The sequence below is a fragment of the Drosophila busckii genome, chromosome 2L, assembly GCF_011750605.1.
Source record: "Drosophila busckii strain San Diego stock center, stock number 13000-0081.31 chromosome 2L, ASM1175060v1, whole genome shotgun sequence".
NCBI lineage: Eukaryota > Metazoa > Arthropoda > Insecta > Diptera > Drosophilidae > Drosophila > Drosophila busckii.
In genome coordinates this window covers 15928886-15936092 of record NC_046604.1, presented here as the reverse complement: position 1 = coordinate 15936092, position 7207 = coordinate 15928886, and the positions used below count along the sequence as shown (strand labels likewise).

Sequence of the window (7207 nt, the reverse complement as noted above, 5' to 3'; positions counted from 1 at the left end):
AGATAAGAAAATAATAAAACAAAATTATTAAGTGTGCATTGTTATTGTCTGTGGGGGGCTGCGCAAGGACACGCGACCAAGTGCCCACTTAAGCTGAACATCAAAGGATTCAGCGCAGGAAAAAAAGTGAAAACTGGCGCAAGTGCTCAAGCACTCCAATTATTACATTCATTGCCTTTTGTGTTATCCTTGGCTTTGAAATGCGCTAATTTACATGCCTTAATTTATAACAATTGATTCTCGCCTGTCGACTTCCTAGTGGGGCCCAGAATATGGGTCGCTGCCTCGAGACTGCAATAGCGCTTTGGCCTTTGCTTAAGCGCGGGAGGGAGGAGGCGGGGAGGTGCGGAACTGACTCTTGCTACTTGTTACACTTCAAAGGATGCGACGACGGCGGCGCCCACTTGTTGCCAGCTGCTTTAGCTAGCAAAACATTTGCTCATTATAAGTGAACTAAAAATAAATATAAAAAAAAATTAATTGAGATAAAAATTGAGAAATAAATTAACACGTTTATGCAAATTTGCAAAAATTCTGTTATGTCATTAACAAAAAAGAAAGACTGTTATTTAAATTTTCCACATTTTATGTTTAAATAATTAAATAAGCAAGTTGTAATAAATACATAGGGAAAATATTTAAGAGAACTATCAGAACTTTAAATATTTATATCACATTTGCTAAAATATTATATTATACATATATTCTACATACTTTACATTTTAAGTTTAAATAATTCAAAACAAAATAAAAAACAAGTTAAAGTTTAAAAACTAAGCAAATTTAGAATTTAAGATGCAAAATTTTTACGGTTAATTTGCTAAATTTTTATATTGTTTACATATAAATTTAATGTAAGCTTTTGGTTTTTATTTTAAGTTTAAATAATAAAAAATAAACAAGTTAAAATTAAAAAAAACCCAGCAAATTTTGATTTTGCAATAATAATTAAAAACATTTAAATTTTAACAACAAATTTGCTAAATTGTTTTGGTTTTAACATTATTAACTATAGAGTCTATTAGCATTTTTCGCTCAAACTATTTTATTTCTATTTCACAATGTTAAATATTAGCATATTAATTAATAATGTAATGTAATGTAATAATATAATTTTTGTGTTGCTATCATTTATTAGCTACAATATAATATAAAATATATAATAAAATAAAAATAAAATAAATAAAAAAAATTGCAGCTAATATAAAATAAAAACAATTACAGCTTACACTTAACATTATTGCTAGCATTTAATTATTTTAAACTAACATAGCTCTAACTATTATAATCATAATGCTGTTAACAGTGTTAACTATAAATTAGTGCGCTAATATTAAACTATTTAACAATAGTAATAATATAAAAAAAAACTTTCAGCATCGATTCGCATATTTGCTTAAGCTGTGTCCTACCCTCTCCCCTCTCTCGCTCTCTCTGGCATTTTAAGCATAAAAACCACACGGCTTGACCACTAGCCCATAACAACAACAAGGCTAAAGCCACAATACCACAAAAAAAAAGAATAAATATAAAAAAATCAACAACAATGTGAGCATCTCTTTACCGCATACAATTGCCATGAATCACCAGCACCTGGAGCGGCTCTGTGGGCAAACCAGGCAACAGTCTCTGACGCGCTCGCTCGCTCTCTCTCGCTCTCTTGGGCACTGGCGGCACATCCATCAATGTGCCGTTGACATTTGCTGCGCTGTTGACAAGAATTGTCACAATAAACAATACAACGACGACAAGCAGCAGCAGCAGCGGCAGAGGCAGAGGCAGCGACAGCGACAGCAGAAGAACCACAGCAATAATGATAGCAGGACATGGACACGTGACATGAGTTGGCGACAGGGGTTAGGGGCAATGCTGATTAGTTTGGTAAGTGGCATAGCCAGCGTGCGCATAAATTACCAAAAGGATTAACCAACCAGACTCGAAAGGACAGCTGAAAATGCAAGTCCAAAGGGTTGCTCTTCTTCTTCTTGTTGCTGTTGTTGTTGCTTGCATCAGAGGCATGAAAAATGTGCAGTGAACTGTTAAGGGATTCGCCGTTAGGCAGCGTAGGGCAGGAGGCTGGAACTGAAACCATTCAAAATTAAAATAAGATCAATTTCAACTGATATTAACATATATATGCATATAGCAGTGTTGATAACCTTTTAAAGAGGGGGTTGCTTTTGTTTACGCTATTATGTCAAATGGATTTTATTGTTGGGTATATTACGCCTCTAAAATTGATTCATTTGTCGGATTTTATGCTAAAGAGTTAAAACTATTATTTCTTATAGTAGAAATGCAATCAAAATTTGTGAAAAATTAGCACAAATTTATTTAATTACCTTTTTTAAGAATTTTAACAAAAAGAATTCAGAATATAATAATTGCTGCACTTTTTTATATATTATATATTTATATATAAGAGAAAAATTGCATATGCAGCAGAAATTAGTAAGGGGACAACGCAACGAGCGGCTTTTGCTTTTGCTGCGTTTAGCAATAACGCAACACACACAAAGGCACAAAGGCACAAAGGCAATGCTTGTGAATATCCGAGACAATATATTTATTTATAAGTAATATAAAATTATTATATTCTGAATTCCAACTGAAAAAATAAATATAAGCTCACACCAAGTTTTGATAATTCTAATAAATTGTTCACTTTAATTTTTTTAAATTATAAAAATAAATATAAAACCATTAGAATTGTTGATAAAAAAAAATAAAAAACCATAACAAATATTAATTATTTTAATAAATTGTTCACTTAAAATTTTATAAATTAAAAAAATAAGTCCATAAGAATGGTTGATAAAAAAAAAATAAATATAAGCACATACAAAATTTTAAAAATTCGAATAAATTGTTCACTTAAAATTTTAAAAATATATATAAAAATAAACTCTTAAAAATGATTGATAATTATTTTTTGCTTACAATGCTTTAATATTAAAAAATGTATCTAAAAGAAATCGAAATAAAATAATTACTTTAAAATTTTTATAATAAAACTTATTATGCTTACACTACCTGCTTATTATATTTAAATATATTATATTATATTTATTTACTGTAAACTACTTTAATGCCTAACAAATTATCAAACATTTTCTAGGGTATTTTGAAGTTAATTTTGAATTTGAAAGTAGCACAAGTCAAAAAAGGGTTAAGTACAAGGGTTGTGGCGCTCATTACTGCATAGATAATGCATCTAAATTGTTTCTGCCGCATAATATGACAAATTCCCACGCCTTAGGAAATCACAAAAAGTTTTCATTGATTTTTCGCTCTCTTTCTATTTTTTTTTTTTTTTTGCAGGTGCGCCAACAATTTTGGGTACGCCTCATTAAAAGTAAAAAATGAAAGAAAAACAAACATTTTAATGGCGTTGCTGTGAGTAACTAAAAGAGACAGAAGGACAGTGGCTAATTTAGTTAATTTTAAGGCCTCATGATTGTTGAAAAAATTTAATTAACTGCTGACGATGTTGACGACGTTCATAAATTCTGAGAGCAGCGCAAGTAAGAAATAAAAATAAAAATTAAACGTAAATTAATCAAAGTAATTTTTAAAAGCGCAGCAAAAGCGACGACATAACAAACATAACTTCATGCATAACTCAATGGTCAAAGTGGCACAAGGTAAAGAAGCAACAACAAGAGAGCTGGAGCTGAAGCTGGAGCTGAAGCTGGAAGGAAGCTGAGGTAGCCCTAAAAGTTCAAGTTGAAATTTTTAAAGTGGCAGTTTTGCTTGTGTGTATGGGAAAAATTCCGTTGTTGAAACTGCAATCAGTGCAGAGACAGAGACAGCTACACAAAGAGAGAGTGAGAAGGCGACTGCAGACTGGACATGAAAAAGAAATCAGTGCAGGGTTCGGTTCGCTGCTTGACTCGCTTATCGTCGTCGTCGTCGTCGCTCAACTTTGCGCTAAGCGAATGTGTGGGAAAATTTTTCATTTTTAATTGCAAGTCCAGCCGAAAATTTAAACTTAAACAAAAAGTAAAGTAAAAATAACTAAAGAGTGCATTAAAGTGCGTTCTGCTTCTTCTTTTTTTTTTTTGTTTTTTGAGGGGCGTTGCCCACCTACATTTACTCTGGGCTTACAGCCAGTCTGCATGCCAGACGCGCCATTCTATGAAAATTCCAGCAGAACGTTGCAGCAGCAGCAGCAGCAGCCGCGACGCTGGCATTTAAGCAATGCCTGCCTCTAAACTATGCAAGTACTAAAATCACAAGCAAAAGAGAGAGAAAGAGAAGATACAGTGAGTGAGAGAGCTGCAAAAGGGGCAGGCGTAGCTTTGCGCAAATAACAATTAAAAATTGTTTCAAGTGGTTTACAAAACCACAGCACGCACAACAACAACAACAACAAAAATCTCAACAACAATCCTTGAGCTTGAGGGCTGGGCTAAATGTTGAAATTTAATTAAAGCTGCAGCAATTGCTGTAGTGAAATTTAAATAGAATAAATTGTCTTGGAAATTAGAAAATGTATTTAATAAATTATATAAATTAAGTTGCCCCAGCGGTAACAGAAAACTTCTATGAATTAAATAATAATAAAAATTTAAATAGAAAAATATTATGGCAATATTTGCTCGAAGACTTTTTTAAAAATATACAAAATTTTTTTTAATTATTTCTCATTTAGCGCAATATTAGCTACAAAACTCTTTTTTATAATTTACAAAATTTAGCAGCATAAATTTAAATTATTTTCAAATAAATTTCTTAAGCAAATGTAGTAATATTTTTATTTCAATAGCACTTACCATAAGTTTAGCTGATTTTATGCAAATCCGTAGAATTGTTAGGACAATTTTTGTAGACACTTTGAAGAGAACTGCAATAAAGTAAATAAATAATTAATAAAAACGTAATAAAAAATAAATGAAAATATTACAAATCTATTAAAAATTAATAACAAGCAAGTAAAATTAAAATAAAGCTATAATATATAAAATAAAATTAAAGTATAAATTAAATTAAATTACAAAAATATATTTTAAGCATGTACAGAACTAAAAATATTACTAAGATAAATAAAATGAAATTACTAAATTATAATTTAAGTACATGCTTAAAACTAAAAATATTTACCAACATAAATACAAATTTAATTATAAAAATGTGTTGCATTCGAAAATTGTATGTAAATTAATTAAAAAAAAATATAAACTTAGTTTTAGATTTTTTGGTACAATTTTTAAATTAATTGTATATACTTATTTTTAAATTAGAATTTTAGTTAGTTAGAGTTACATATTTAGAAAGCGCAAAACAAATTTATTAGTTAAGCAACTAAACCTACAGAACTCATTGCTTTAATTTTAGCAGTGAGCATTTAAGTTTCTAAACTTGCAACTCTACGATTTAATATTTAATTGTTGCTTGTTAGCAAAATGAAAGTTCAAGTGCAGCAGCAGCAGCAGCAACAAGAACAACAGCAACATTAACTTAAACTTCAGCGGCCATCTTGATGTTTTATTTTTTTTAGTAACTGTCAGCCAACCAGAAGAAGAAATGTTCAAATGCCAAGCTGAAGATACAACATATGGAGCTAAAGTATTGTTGTTGTTGTTGTTTTATGACATTGATGTGTGTGTGTGTGGCGCTGACGAATGCAGCAGCAGAGAGCGGTTGCAAGCCAACAAGTTGCAGCTGCTGCAACAGTTTGTGGCATGCGGCATGGACAGCTAAACAGCTTTGATTTGCTGTCAGCTGCACAAATATATACAAACATATATATGTGAACTTCCTTCAACTTCATTTTGTGTAGCAACCCCTGAGTTGTTGTTGCTGCGGCGGCGGCATATGCGGCGCATGCGCAACAAAATGAATGCGTCAAGTGTGGGTGGAGCTTAAATTGCCAAATGAACGCCGAGTGCAAAATGAATACAGGCAAAAGCTTATGTGCAAAGCTTAAAGCTTAAGCAGCAGCAAAAGCTGCGCAGGATGCCACACAACCTTGCCCCAGATGGCGCCATAAATCATTGTAAAAGGCAAAACGCAGCCTTTTAGCCTTTTTTTGCACACGCGCGCGCACAGCTTAAGAAAATTATGAAAGATTTACATTAATAATTCTTACAAAAGCCACACATAAATACCCAAGCCTGCAGCTTGACGCTGCGCGCTCCACACTCCACAGTCTCCAGCTCCAGCTCCAGCTCCACTGTTGCCTGCATACAATAAGCATTTTTATTAAGCGACAATCAGCGCGCGCTGCGCGAAACCTTTTTGTGCTGCAGCAGCTCTGCTCCTCTGCCTCTGCCTCGTGAGTAAGTTGTTGCAAGTCTCTTCCAGCGGCCAGTTCCCGTACCGGACCGGACTGCCCGCTGCGCATGCGTGCGAGTCTGTTGCATGCAAATGGAATCACTTTATTAAACAGCTTACATAATTCATGTGCTGCACATTTAATTTAAGGTCATCAGAACCAGAGGACTGTAGTCTTTGCTTCCTTCTTCTCCTGCTGCTGCTGCTGCTGCTCTCTGCAGCATAATGAAAAAGTCGCTGTAATAATTTTTAAATGTTTGTAAAAATAGGTGTAGACAAGTTGAAATTTATTATGGCAATACATATATACTCAGGCATACGTGGGCAGCAGCGGCGGAGGATTCTCGATTGTTTTGGACAACTTGCAGTAGAGCAATTGAGCGTGGGTTGTTATTTAGGCTTAGAGCATTGCTAAAAGTCAAAAAGAAAGCAAGATTATGTTGAAGACAGCTTCATTATCATATACTTACCTTTAGGATAGCGCTAAGTGCTCCCAGTATTGGTGCCAAATGTTGGCCAACGCTGCTTTGATGGATAAAAGTTGCTTTTTGAAATAGTTAAAGCTGAAAAATTATTTGCAAAATTAGTTAGCAGGCAGAATAACTCAAAAAGCCAATCCCGGCTGCTATTATCTCTGCTAGAATTAAACAAATTAGTTGCATAGATTCAACAATTTCTTAAGGATCAAGCAATAAAGGCATTAACTTATGCACTGGGGCTATATGGAAATAATTCTTGAGTCGCTGCAAAAGTGCAAAGAACTCTTGCCAGCTTACACTACATAAAGAAGAAGCAGAGGTGAAGGAACAGGCAACGTACCAGGGCTACCACCATGACTGCATTAAAAATCAACTTAATTTCACTGCCCATGGGGTCAGTTTTATGGAAACACAAAAAATCAAACACACAAACACACACACACTTACACACA

At 33.3% G+C, this 7207-nt stretch overlaps 1 long non-coding RNA gene across 1 annotated transcript; it reads right to left on the bottom strand.

Moving 5' to 3' along the window:
• Positions 1-6251: 6251 nt before the first annotated feature.
• Positions 6252-6833, bottom strand: LOC108604578. The gene is made up of 3 exons (XR_001915353.1): positions 6747-6833; positions 6579-6687; positions 6252-6513 (listed from the first exon to the last, which is right to left on the bottom strand). It is a non-coding gene; the product is annotated as an uncharacterized LOC108604578 (long non-coding RNA).
• Positions 6834-7207: the final 374 nt, after the last annotated feature.